General features: G+C 35.9%; 1 protein-coding gene across 10 annotated transcripts in view; it reads left to right on the plus strand.

The window, feature by feature from the left end:
• The first annotated feature begins 486 nt into the window (after window positions 1–486).
• The window catches only part of LOC134789606 (glutamate-gated chloride channel), a 45,539-nt gene continuing 30,797 nt past the window's right edge, over window positions 487–15,228 (plus strand). For 2 of the 10 annotated variants that reach the window (XM_063760202.1, XM_063760194.1), the window contains exon 1: window positions 488–561. The gene's annotated coding sequence lies outside the window, so the exon portion shown is untranslated. Of the gene's footprint in view, window positions 562–15,228 lie in introns of all 10 variants that reach the window. The other 8 variants (XM_063760185.1, XM_063760179.1, XM_063760241.1 and 5 more) reach the window with 6 other exon arrangements.

Below are 15,228 nucleotides of genomic sequence, written 5' to 3' on the forward strand. Positions count from 1 at the left end.
TGCGCGTGTAATCTATTCAATAAGCATTCATTTTATACGCCTCTTCTTAAATTTCGAGACGTCATAGCTGAGGCCTGTAACAACATTCTGGTGCCTAACGCTTTTCACTACCGATACCAATCTTATTGGCAAAGGTATATTAGAAAGAAATGCTAGTATTAAGTCATTAGATATTGTATAACTTTAATTGACGCAATTCACTTGAAAACAAACAAAGAAATCATTAATTTTACTTTTTTTAAATACCTCTTTTGTTTTATTGTTGTCTGTCTAGTCAATGCCTAATGATGTGCAAAAACGAGATCTAAAGAGTCTGCGCAGTGAATCTGAGTTCATATCTAGTACCAAATAGTGAGTTTAAGTGCCATTTTCAAACCTCATATATTTTTTAACTATTTCCCGATTAAAAAAGGTACACGCCTGAAAGCCTCAGTGGTCCATATGATCGTTTGATAGGTCTATTTATAGCTGGGTCCAGAGGCTGCGCGGATCAATACGCCATCCAGTACCGCGCCCGGGCCCGAGCGAGTGGCACGACACGGAACATGGGATTGGGATAAGGTGAGTCTATAACTTAAATAAAACCTTTTTTGGATAATTTTTAACTTAAATAATACTCCCATGTTTAATGTCTAGTGTGGAATTATAAAAAAGAGAGGGTAATTGTGATTAAAATGTGGTCTGAGGAATGACGAAGGATTTTTGGTCCTGTAATTTTTTTAGTCATGGACTAAATATCGATTAAATATTTATTAATTAAAAATTACAAAATAATTATAATATTATTTAAAAACATTATTAAATTAAACACCAATTTAAGTTGGAGGCGAAATGCAAACACAATATTAACGGTTTAAAATATTATTACTTATAAACGTTTGTGAGATTTGGCTCTCGAAATTATAACGAGTAACTTAATTTATTATAAGTTAATGCAATAAATGGATTATGAATTAAAAAGGGCTCTTTATAATATTTTCGATTTGTGAAAGAAAGCAGGCTAAAAAAATCCTTTCTTATAAAAGTTATAAATGTAATTCTGTAAATAAATTACTAAGCATTAACATACTATGAAGAACTACATCTGATTTTCTGATTTCATTTCATTTATTTCTTACAATCAAGGTGTTTACAGAATGATCATTTAACTACTTATTTTACGCGCGATTTTTGTTCTGTGAAACTGTGTCTAAAGGGGCCCACTGATTAACAGTCCGCCGGACGGTATCGGCCTGTCAGTTGTTCGAAACTGTCAAAATTTTGTTCTAACTGACAGGCCGATACCGTCCGGCGGACTGTTAATCAGTGGGCCACTTAAGGTTCTGACGAACTAACAGGCTGGCATCGTCCGGCGAACTGGTAATCGGTGGGCCCCTTTACTAGATGACGATACGAATGTTAGAATTCTATACAACGCCCTAAAGCTTGGGCCTCCGTTCTGACCTATGACATGATGGTTTGAAAGCCGTTGACAGTTGTATTCATATTTTATGGGTGTGTCAGAGGGGCTCTAGTCGATCATTCGTCTCTTTCTGTCAAGTATGCAAGACAGAGATGAATGCTTCATCTTGTTTACGGTTCGGTATTTAATATGCAACAACCAGAGCTTCACCACCTGCGTCAACGTTGGGTAAGATAATGCTTTTATGAAAAATTGAGACTTCTCGTTGGGACTGGCACTGACGGGTCGTTGATGGTGGACGCTGCAACTTTGATTGTATGGGAGCGGCTTTTTAGCAGCGGGTTCGTGCGATTCTTAATGCGTGATATTTGTGATAGGTTTTAATCGCGTTCGATACTACTACTCTTAAATACTACAAGCGTACATAGGATCCGTTGGCCGCTCACCATCACGTAAGTCCGTAAGCTTGTTTACCACCGCCGTGGTATAAAATAATGTAAGTTAAGTAACTCACTCTGAGTTAGTTAGAGCCCCATTTTCTTATTTGGGTACATACAAACGCTATAAGGGGTAAAGTTTTCAAACTGCTTAACTTAATTTACCGAAAAGAAGTTTATGAATTGTTAACGTCATTAGCAACGTTAATACATTACTTAAGGTGGTTCGCTTTCCATACAAAAAACAATTTCGTTATATTAAGCATCACGCAAAAAACGTTTTATTATTTATCAGTGCAATACCAAAATAACGTTTATGCGTGATTTATGTATAAAACAAAGTTTTACTATCAATTTAGCGCAAATAAACATTTGAAAGTAGATAGATGTGCACATATGTATGTAGTAAAAGTGTGTAATTACTTAATATAACGCAATTGTTTTTTGTATGGAAAGCGAACCACCTTAACCATTAATTCATAACATAAAAGCCAAAACTATGATTCATAAAGGCACTGCTACGAAACGCGTAGCGGCTACGAAAGGCTACGAGCAGAGGGGGGTCTGAAGTTAACTACCCCTCCACGCACGATATAATTCTGAAATATTATAGATACATATATTTCATGCAATATACCATGAGAATGATTACATACATAATTATACAAAATGTATGTGTATTTGTATCAACTATCATTTGCTGTGTTGGCTACTTTGTGACGTATCTGAAACGATTGTTAGCGCTCACACTTGACTCGTGAAGGATTGTGCCAATAACTCCGATATCGATACTTTTTTACTACATTCCTTACTTTGCATGAAAAATAATCGAGCTTATTTTCTTTAATGCAACTTTTTAGTTTTTCCTGTATTTATACAGTTTGTACTTTGTACAGTCGTCATCAGATATATCGGAGCGGCCAAGGTGTTCACAATATCACACGCACTCTAACGCCTTGACAATAGAGGCGTGTTCAGATATTTGTGACAGCCTTGACCGCTCCGATATATCTGATGGCGACTGTACTATAATTTGGCAAGCCATTTCCGTCGGTAGAATAAGACGGTAAATTAAAAAAAAATGTAGGCGCTTGAATTTCGCGCCTTTTTCTACTGACAAAGTTGTTTGACCGGCTATATAAATATAATTATTACATGTATAAAACAATATTTTAAAACTAAGCATGGCATTTGCAATGACAAAATTTGGTAATAATGTCATTATTACTATCAATTTTATATGAAAATATGACGTTTATAATGACCCCTCTCACTTCGTTCTCTTCAAGTCTGTGCAAAGTTAGCTTAGACGGACTCATACGAGATATCTTTTTAACTTAAAAAAAAGTACAAAATTTACATTGCGGATGCGCGAGAATTTTCTTCCTGCATCGGGCAAAGGTTGGTCCCATTCTGCCACCGGCGCTCCAACCAGTCCAACCGGCCAGTAACCAAACAGCCGCCACCGAGGCGGGTCGCCGCTGCCGTTCCATATTCAAACTTTACGAAAACTAAATACCATAGACAGTTTTGTTTTTAAATACCTGCTGTGGAGTTATTTGAGCTATTTATACGAGTGAATTTGGCACGCTCTTGAATTTTGTTTATTTATAAACGTAGTCGGGTTTAGTGCAGTTTTGAAGATATTTCACGTGTGTTAAATAGTTTTGGAGTTACGGTACAATAAAAGGTATGTTTTGCTTTTAAACTCCTAGCTATTCATTAAATATAATTATATTTTTGTTTTATTTTGTGGTTTAAAAAACATGAAACTGCAGTGCTACATAGGTACCTACATATTAAACTCAAACAAATTGTATGAGTTGCGTCAAAAAATGTTTCGTTGTCTTGTTTTTTGTCCTCAAAAAATGTGACGGAGTGGAGCCTTTTGTATGGGGTGAAATTCAGTTTTTAATTTTTTCTCAAGAGAATTATAATCCACAGCTAGTAAGACATGCAATAGCACTCAACTTTTTTTATTCATTTTATAAAAGACAAAAATAGAAATAGAAGCGTGACAGAGTGGTCAGAAACGAGACAGCGAAAATAATTTTGACCCGGTTAATGAACTTAAAAATGTATAATTACCTACTTTTAAAATTACGCAAACCGTTTTTTACATTGTTGCCAATTCTAACGTCACAATGGACGGCGTGGTGATTACCAGACAGTTAACTCTAGGCCGATAATTATCTACTCTGGCGGATTTCCAATCACAATGCATGTGGCTACTTGAACTATTTAAAGTCATGAATGTAGCTATTGTAAGTAGCTATTAAAAAATATCTTCTTCTTGTCCTTGCCCATATTCCCAGTTCATCTGGGGTCGGGCCTCCTTGTGCAGCGGCGCCAGGACCTTCTGTCCCGGGTTATCATTGGCGAAATGTCTTGGGCCTTTAGATCCCTCTCGACAGTTGACCACCACGTGGCTGGTGGCCTGCCTCTTCCCCTGGGCTGTGTTTTGATGTTGAGCACAGTCTTTACAGAGTAGCTCTCCTCCCTTCTCATTACGTGGCCATACCAGCGGAGTCTCCCTTCTTTCAGCTTGTCGATTATTGGGGCTACCTTAAAGGATCCTCTGACGTATTCATTTCGGATTTTATCCAAGCGTGTTACCCCACCTGCCCATCTCAGCATCTTCATCTCTGCCGTATGCACTTGTTGTTCGTGCTTCTTAAGTGCAGTCCAGCACTCCGAACCATACAACATTTTTCAAGTGAAGTGATGTTATCATTATGAACTGTTGTTTCTCCGACACATAAACCAGCTGTTGTTTTTTATATTTCTTCTTCGATTTAAGGTGCAGAAAAGTCAAATCTTTATACAATTCATTTTATGAAATAGTGTAAACGTATTGCGATGTCAACGGTAATGTTGCAATTTAAATTATTGTTTTAAAGCTTTTAGACAAAGCTATAAAAATATATTTAATGATAATCTTTACAAAGTGAGAAAGACTAGGCACTTGAACAGGAACTCAAATTACTGATCCGTATTGCACCTATTACTCTATTACCTTCAGCCCAAATGTAAGCTTTAGAGTAGGTATAGATAGGTAGGTACACAGTTTTTAGAAATATTATTATTAACTTATTTTTTACTAGCGCTAGTACAACATGTACTGTAAAATATGATAATAAAACCAAAGACATATGTAACTTCGTATAAGACGAATAAAGTCTAAGGAAAAAACGTGCCTCGGAATTCAAGTAAAAGTCATTCTCGAATAGATGCCGCACACACCTTTAGCCTATCCTCGGCTAGATGGCGTGACGACACCGTTTCATATTTAACAATTTTAACACATAGATATCAGTGAATGAACATGGATCAAAATGATATAAAAATAATAAAATCATTTATCCATATATATACATTTTTTGATAACTTTATACGTTTTCATTTTGAGTTTTAGTCGTGTGTCGATAGATGGCAGTAAATTTACAGTGACTACAAAATTTACAATGACAGGACCCCTCTATACCATCTATTCTTTTTGATAAAACTAATCAAAACTCCATAAAATTATGACCCATAAATTCAATTTTTAGCCATTTCTCATAGATATAGTTGGTCAAGCAGATCTTGTCAGTAGAAAAAGGCGGCAAATTTGAAAAATGTAGGCGCGAAGGGATATATCGTCTCATAGAAAATTTGAATTTCGCGCCTTTTTCTACTGACAAGATTTGCTTGACCATCTATAGTTAGAAATATTTATAAAATCACAATTCATGTTAAAACTAGGGCAGGACCAGTAAGTATTACAAATCGAGCCCGGAAACCAATTTTTAATCAGATCATAAATCAGCCATATCGTTAATGTAACACAAATATTCCACACAATATTTATATTTTTTATTAAGTCCATTAACCCAGTGTCCGCGCTGACGTATGACAAATGAGCCTATACGTTATTGATGTTAACATCAAAGTGTACGGTAAATAACCAATGTAGTAACGGTTAAATATCTGCATCTTCTGATATAAATGAATTAGTAAACAATAAATAAATACATATACATATGAAATATATGTACAAAATGTATTATTGTATTATCTAGTTATAAGTATAATGCTTTAAATGTAAATTTATAAACCGACTTTTAATGATGTTACTAATACATATTTTCTTTTCTTTTCTTCTGCTGGAAGTTACAAAACTTGCATTTATTGCTGAATATGATAACTGTGATTTCATATAACACGCCGATTTCCATATGTTTAAGCTTAAGCGCAACACAAGAAATAACAGTTTCGCTTTCGGTTTTGGTATAAAAATCATGTTTCGGTCGAAGACTAAGACCGGCAGAAACTAGAGCAAACCAAACCTTCGGTTTCGGTTTAAGCAAAAAATCCGGTTTTGGTCGGACACTACAAGTAGTAACAGTTTAGGCTTAAGTTACTCTACTTCTGTCTATCTATCAACTCTGTATATTATTATAATCTTAATTTCTAATTAGTCTCATTAAGCGTAGTTGCTGAAGGTTTCGAAGATACATTTATGCCGGCATAGACATGGACGTCTAAAAAGCTAATCAGGTCAACATGAATGCAAAGAGCTCTAGTGTTATAGTTAATTGGAACTAGTACATAATTTCATCATCATCACTAAATTATACTTTCTAGGAAATAACTCGTTAGGAGTTAAGTGTGGTAGGCGAGCGCCAATCCGCCTTCGTGAAGAAAAGGCAGTAACTTTGTATGCTTTTCATAATAGTTAGTATATTCTCAATTGAGTGACAACAATTGGTTCAATACTTTAAGTGCCGGGGACCGTAAGTGAACAATAAACGCTCGAACCTCTATAACACGAATCTCAAGGTAAACACTGATTTAAACTTTCATGATTTTTACTTATTTACGTCGGAGGTAAATTTAAAACTCAAGGAAAACGCCAAAAACTTGGTGTTAAAGAGGTTTCGAGTTACAGAGGTACAACGATTCGTATTGTAGAGGTAATTTAAGTAAACTCGTAAAATATCATTGCTCTCTTAGTTACAGAGGTTTGTTAGTAAGTACTTAAATAATCTCAAGATTATTGTCATTTTAAAGCATGTCATTGCATCTAAAACGTTTACATGACGTTTACTAAATAACTTGCGTTTTTACAAAAAAAATGCCTCATCAACGCTCCAGTTATCGAAGTTTCACTATAAAGTTAAAGCCAAATAAATCTAAAACAACCCTCGTTGACCATGGCAACATCTTTTTGTGTGTGTATATGATGCAACAGAGTATTATAAATATTATCATATCAACTATTTTCTCGCTCTAACTATTACTTAACTGCCCAACTCTAAAACAACATTCCAGCACCGTTACCAAAAACCCAGCAGCTGCAGGAACTTTTAAAAGCCCCTCGTTGTTTGCGCAGTTTCCCGGCAGGCGGCGCTAATGCGCTCGCTTCCGCTGCTATTTCCGGTGACATGGCGGTCCTGATTCAATTTTCGCGTGCTTCGGAGACTTAAGCTTACAAATATTTACGCGCTGTTGTTTAGTATGTTTAGTGCTTGTTAAGAAATGTGAGTCATTTTGTCATTTAGACCTGAAAAGGTTTTAGATTTAGAGAATCGAAAGGAGTTATTTTTAGACTCATTGGCCAAAGGAAATTACAGATTGAGATAAACAGGCCTAAATTATAGAGGAGTAAAAATAACTAATAAAGGTTGTCTGGATGAGAGACCGCCTGTTGTTACCTATTCATGTACTTATTATGTGTGTCTCTCTGTAAATGTATTTTTAGGGTTCCGTACCCAAAGCGTAAAACGGGACCCTATTACTAAGACTCCGCTGTCCGTCCGTTCGTCCGTCCGTCCGTCCGTCCGTCTGTCACCAGGTTGTATCTCGTGATCTGTGATAGCTATACAGCTGAAATTTGCACAGATGATGTATTTCTGTTGCCGCTATAACAACAAATGCTAAAAACAGAATAAAATAAAGATTTAAGTCGGGCTCCCATACAACAAACGTGATTTTTGACCGAAGTTAAGCAACGTTGGGCGGGGTCAGTACTTGGATGGGTGACCGTTTTTATAGATAATGGTACGGAACCCTTCATTTGCGAGTCCGACTCGCACTTGGCCCTTTTTATTATTATTTAAATTCAACCGCTGGATTTCGTGTTTTGCGTTCAGTAATATCTCCACTACCTAGGCATTTAAATTATATTATTAGAATTGAAAATGAGTGATCAATACCACTAGTATCTCAATTTCTATCGCTCGTTTTTCAAAAAATATCTTTTCGCCGTTTTCCACCGATTTTCGTGTGACAAAATCGAGCGATCGAAATTCAAAAATCGCCCCCTTGATCCTTTCGGACATTCTCGGCTCCGTTCGGCTCAGTTTTGCTACGAGCAATTATTAGGGTTGGCACATCTTGCCGTCGCTTTGCGTGCACACCTGCAAATAAGATTTTTGACAACCCTAATTATAATTAGTCGAAAGGGATAGTGCCATGCATTAGAAAGGGACAACATAATTCGTCCCAGAATCAAACTTCGGTTTCGTATTAGGAAGTGTCATTTCTGTCCTACTATTATTTATTCTGTGCTTAGGCCTCCACATTAAAGCATTTTGATCAACCCCCGGGCAATTAAAGTGGCTCATTAGTAAATATGCGACCTCTGTCAACGCTTGGTACCCTCATTTGGGGTAGTACCTAATATATTCCTTACAGTCTACTTAACCCAACCCAAATTAACACACTTGACCTAATTGGTTAAGTCATTATGAATTCTATTCATGCCTTTATTACATCTGATAATTGTAAACTATATGGAGTTATCTGACTTCATGTTCAACAAATTAATGTAGAAAGTGAACATTTACTTAAAAAGATCTTGCTGACGGAAACGGTTGCTACTGGGAACAGCTTTAATATCTTAAGTCTTCATACGAGGCTAACGCTATTACCTCTACGCCAGTACCTACTACGCCATTTTTTTTGGTGTTCGGCGGCACAGGACATATTCTTTATTCTTTAGTAAAATATATGCCATATATGGTATCTATTTCAGATTACAAAAATTCAGCTATAATATATTTATCTAACAAAACCTTGAAAGTAACGTATGTTACACTTGAGTTAATGCACTTCGTGAACATTTCAATCTTCTTCTTTATACCTATTTATGACAGACCAGTAGACAGGTCGACTGGCAGGTGTACTATTCAATATTCCTAAATACTTAAATAAATACCCTAAAAAGAATTTCGACCTGTTGTTCTTTAGCATTGTATCCCTTGTGGCACTCGCTGACACTAACACCACTAGACAGTTGGCACTTAGCACTTGGCACTTGACGCTTGGCACGCGCACCACTCATTCCCAGAGGATTTACAGTACTACAGAAAATAACTTCATAAAACGAATTAACTCGTTTCAAAATTTGCGATAAAAAGTGGAAATTGTTTGAATAGCTGAGTTGTTACAAGTTTTAATTAAAAATGTCGGGAAAATTACATATTTTATACATTCTTGCGTTTGGGTCGTTTCCTTGGCGCGTGCCGGGGGTGAAGTAAATTGTTTGTTAAAATTTCCATTCTAAAATAATTATCTGTATTTCCATAATACTGAATATAAGTAATAACACAAAATAAACAATGTTCAAGAATTTGTTAAACATATCAGTTGAAAAATTCCACGATGAAATATTAATGTAAGGTAAGTACCCCTATTAACCGAGGGGGTTAAGCAACTTTTACAAAGACAGCCAAAAATGAAACATAAGTTGGCTCTGTATGAACAAAGACATTTTTTTTATGATAGTTTGTACATCGAATTTTATATTTCATTCGTTTATGGACTTGTTTGGCCAGTTATACAGAAAAAAATAATTATTAAACCTAAAACGTCGAAATTGCCTATTACCGTGGTAATTGATCTTTGCTACCCAAATACCGCGGATAAGGGTTCCTTTTTACGAGGGTAAATAAACCCATCGCATTTTTAGTTCCTTCTTTATATACCTACTTATATGTATTTGACAGTAGTAGGTAGCTAAAAAAATAGTAGGTATTATATTTAATCAGATTTCCAATCATAAGATTCAATTAATTTTTTTTAGGTTTTTTTCTATAAGGAAAAATAAGAGGATTTCTAGTAAAACATAATCATGAAAGTGAATTCCTTTGAGTCTACATACACCTACTAACTACACTCAGATAATAATATATATGTGGTCGTATAAAAATACATGCTGTATACAAGTATCTACATAAAACAACATAAATAAATAAATATAAGGGGACATCTTACACAGATCGACATGGCCCCAAACTATGCAAAGCTTCTACTATGGATACTAGGCGACGATATACATACTTATATAGATAAATACAAATACATACTTATATACCTACATAGAAAAGACCCATGACTTAGGATCAAATAGGTACCTATCTGTGTTCATCACACAAATAAATGCCCATCAACATCAAATAGATCCAATGATACAAGGTATGTGTGAAATCAAATATTAAAATAAATGAATATTGGATGTACTGCATCTTTTATTAATAAGTAATAACACATAATCCAAACGTAATTTTAAATTAATTAAAAACTAATACTAATTGAATATAAATATAAACTAAATATGTATAAAATAAACAATCTACTAAAACCCGTCCCGGGCTGCCCCCGAAGCAAAGGCCCATCACGCTCGCTACCTGCGTTGCCGCGTTGGATTGCGATTGTATGTTGGTGTATTATTATGTTTGTGTATTATGGTTCTAATTAAAATAATACAATAGGTTTTATAATAATTATATTATGAACCTATTTATTTCCTACAAAAGGTGTAGGTGGGTCGGTATTGGGTACCCATACATCTTATTACCGAGTGATGTCTTTTGTAACCATCGCTAAACGGTTTAATTCACATTATTGTAAAACTCATTTACGAGTAATAAAAATAAATAAAGATCGCGTATATTTTGAACACTATCAAAACGGAAGATATTAAATATTACGAAACATTGTATAAAACAGACTTGACAGCCATGCTTTTGTTTTTATATCAATATTAAAACAAGATTCTCATATAATGGTTTCTAAGGAAACCTCCAGTTAAGTGCTTAAAACTATAGTCAAAATTAAGAGATCTTGAATAGATTTCATACCACGTTAATAGCTCTTTAGCTTTATAGATAGTTAAATATTTCAATAACATCAAGAGTTAAGGAAATATGAATTTACATATGAATATATAACCCTTCGAACTTAAAATACCGTGTCCGCTATTACCGAGTTATACCTCGAAATTAGGAACCACACCAAAAAATGGAACCCAACAACGAGGTTTTTAATTTCCTGTTTTTTTACTATTGGCAAGCAAATATTTACAAATTGAGGATTAGGGAACCATAAATATCATAATTAAGAATTGATATAAAGTCTTAGTCTTTCTATAATATTCACGATTACTATGAAAATCACTACATAAAATACGCGTTTGCTTACTTGAGGTGTTGCGCGTTAGTATGGAGCATTCAAATCCTGCGCCCCGATGAGTTAGTTTACGATTTTTCGAATGGTTTACTTTGTGTTTCTTTACTACTTTATAGAGAAGGCTTTATTTGTGTGTACTTCAATTTAAAAAAAGTCAATAGGCTTTCTTATAAAACGCCTTTTTGTACATACCGCGGTAATCAGTGCCGATTTTAATGGGCTCGTTAATAGGGGTACTTACCTTACCCTATCATTACATGTCCTATTCTTAAATATTCTATGACGAAATACAAATTGTAATCTAACCTAATCATAACTTATTATCTTCATGGAACCAACCATTTACAATGGTCCAGCCAAAATGCTTGAAAAAACACATCTCTAAGTTGGTTTTATTGCTGGTATCTTTTCTTATTACTTATTTTTTCAACATTTGGTTAACCCTTTGAACATTATTTTCGAAAAACACAGTCTTTATTAAACTTCCGTATATATAACCGTATAGGTAGGTAATCGTCTTAGGGCCACTTGCACCATCCCACTAACCCGGGGTTAACCAGTTAAACCAGGAGTTACCATGGTTACCAGTACAATTTGACACTGGGTTAACCCCGAGTTAGTGGGATGGTGCAAGTGGCCCTTAAGTGGGCATCCGGACGGAACAATCAAATTGCCAATTAGAACAAAAATTAAATTGACAATTTGATTGCCAGTCTCATCTAGCGTCCCGTACACAAGTTCAGAGTGGAATCGGCGAGCCAATATCTTTTAATTTCATTTTTGCGTCCATACCACACAATTTAAATTTAATCATAGTGTCCGAAAAATGACCATTCGACTCATTCAGCTCACCGCGATTCGCGCACGAGTGTGGAGCGGGCTTTTGCTTTATAGTCTAGCGTAACATTTAAAAAGTAAAATTATGGCAAAGGCATGTGTCATACAGCCGTATCGCGTGTTCAGCCCGAGCTCTAATTTGTGCAACTTCATCAAAACTAAACGATGCGTTTAGTTGAGATGGGGGGAAATAAGAAAGGGTTTCATAACAAAAGGCTTTTAAGAAAACATTAAGGCGAGAGTTTATAGGCGCTGAGCATGCTCAGTTTTATTTTCTTGTAAAAAAATCTGAAAAAGGTACAAAAAAAGACTAGAATATCCGGGCTAGTTATTAATCGGAGCGGATCTTATTATCTCTGTCTTCTTCTTTTTCAAAGTACGTCATTTTAGTCTGACAGAATTCTTAACCTTATAGGTATAGGTTTTTTAACAGATTCGTCATAATTTCATTTTTTATAAAATAAAACTATATAAATTCATTACTGGAATTCCGATATTTCGATATTGATCCTCTTATATTTCGGTATTGAAATATCGTAAAAATCGGTCCGATATCCCGGTATTTTGGGAATCCGGAATACTCAAGAGTGCCTTTTCTTGTAAATCTTTAGCTTTATAAAAAAAATAGGTTTATGACGGTAATTAACGTGTGGCTGCATTTGGGGAAACTTAGTAAAAAAACTTTTATTCGTACATTTCATAATATACCTACTGTTCAGCGTCTTCATATTTGTAATCTTTTGATATTTGTAATATTGTATATCTTTCTATGGACCCGATCCTGATTTAATTTGTTTTTGTCTTGTTTTGATACAACTATGAAGATCGCTCACGCTGATTGGTACGTACAAACAGCAACACTCCTAACTGTACATCGGTGGACCTTATTACAAAAGGCATAAGGTCCACCGATGTACAGTTAACAGTCTGGACGGTGGTACGAAATGAAGTGAAAGTCCTGTGCGTGAGATGCGCATCAATCACCAGGACTATTGTCAAGGCCGTGTCAAAACCAGATAAAAACCAACAAATTACTAAATCAAAATCGGCCTCTATGTCTGCTAATTGTTCAACAAAACAATTAGCTGAAAAAACAGGCGAGCCAACAATTTGTGGCAGTTTTAGCCTTTGCTTTAAATGGCGGCTGTTCATGCAATGACTTCTACAATACATGTCGTGACATGCTGTGATCACGATTAATTCCCAAGTGGGATCATTGTTTCAGTATGTGAGTCACGATTTCGCCTGTATAGGTACCGCCGACGAAACTGAATTACGCACGCCTACCATGAACTAAACCGAATTAAGCACGACATTTGAGTCGCTTAACTTCAAACTCGGGTAAATCCATCTGTCAAATTATGCAACTTTGGTATTAAGAAAAGTTAATAGGGTAGATATTTGCTGAGAGGGTCGAATGGATTTACCCGAGTTTGAAGTTAAGCGACACATTTACGCTAGCGACTGCGTGAACTCGGTCGCATTCCCTCGCGATCGCACCAATATACATAATATAAAAATAAAAAATAATTTAGCCTATATACGTCCCACTGCTGGGCACAGGCCTCCTCTCAAGCCCGAGAGGGTTTGGGCTATATTCCCCACGCTGGCCCTATGCGGGTTGGGGACTTCACATACACATACGGCTTCGTCTGAATATCAGGTTCTGAACATGTCTGCGGCGGCGGCGGTCATAGCCATTTTCTATTTATCACAACTTTAACACATTCACTGCCAGCGTCCCGCTAGGCCGGTTCTCCCTTCGTATAAGCGCTCTTCGCTACATACGCTTTCCCCATATTAACAACTACCTACACACCGCACGTAGCGCATAGCTCGCGCTGGCACTGATTGGGTTAATATGATTTTCAGTGTTTGCAGGTAATTACGCATGCATAAAACTGACATTTTATTTTTAATATAGAAATGATCTGCTACCAAGATATATATTTCCCTTATGCCAACGGCATAAAGGGAAAAGCTTAGACACGTGTATGATCGTAACTACACCTTTAATAACACTCTTATTAACGACCCAACTCTGCAATTAATGCCTTCGCCCTTGATATGACACAAATTTAAGTAACAAGGAATTACCCATATCTGTTTGATGGCACAAACACAACCTTAGTCATGTGTAATTACGGTGCATATTCGCGATGAAAATGGAAAAGAGCTATCACCCTACCCCTCGTTTTTTTTGATTAAAGGTACCTATATCATTCATAGCGTATTGTAAACAAGGTGGAATAATATTGTAAATGATGGCAGGTGGTCGAGGCAGTGACTAATGATCGCTCTGACATATAGATGTCGCTTTAATGATTCTTGGCAGTTGCATAATTGCTGCGGACATGTTGTTTATCATCAGTATAACTCTAGGACATATTTAGTACCTACTCTTTTACACGTTTAATTCAGAATGAATGAATTTATACGTCATTAGAGTTAGACCAAGATATAATAATAACTCTAGTTTGCACTGCATACGCTATAAAAATCATTGCATAATTTTTTTTGGTCTAACTCTATGAACAAGTTTTTAAATTCAACTTTAAAATGGCAATACTAATTTGACTGTTGCATACATTTTCCAGGATTCGATGTCAATTGTTTTCATCACCTCGCAGGACCGACCCAACACCCAACGTAAATGTATATCAGAAAAGGGTTACGTTATAGCCAGACCATTTAGAAGGTGAAATGATTTTTTCTTTGCCATAATTACTTTCACCTCCTATTACCTGTTAACCCTAATTCTTGGTACCCTCATCAGCAACTGGGTCGAAGCTCCGTCGCTACATTATAAATAAAGTGCAGCGGACATCGACACACGGTCAGCCTAGGCCTTATTCTCTACATCTATCAAAATGATAAAGAAATCGTATCGATTGCGACTATTGCGAGCGCTTGTTCCCTCTAAAGAATGATCATATGTGTTAGCGTGACACTGATATATTATGAATTGGAATGATATTGGTTTTCAATTTTCGTTTCTGAATTTGGTTTTTGGACCGGCGCCATAGGCGTGTTGTCTACGAGAGAAAACACGTGCAATTTCCTTGAAAACTATTTACTCGTACGAGACATAAGGAAAGT

The sequence above is a fragment of the Cydia splendana genome, chromosome 1 (genome assembly GCF_910591565.1).
Source record: "Cydia splendana chromosome 1, ilCydSple1.2, whole genome shotgun sequence".
Taxonomy (NCBI): Eukaryota; Metazoa; Arthropoda; class Insecta; order Lepidoptera; family Tortricidae; genus Cydia; species Cydia splendana.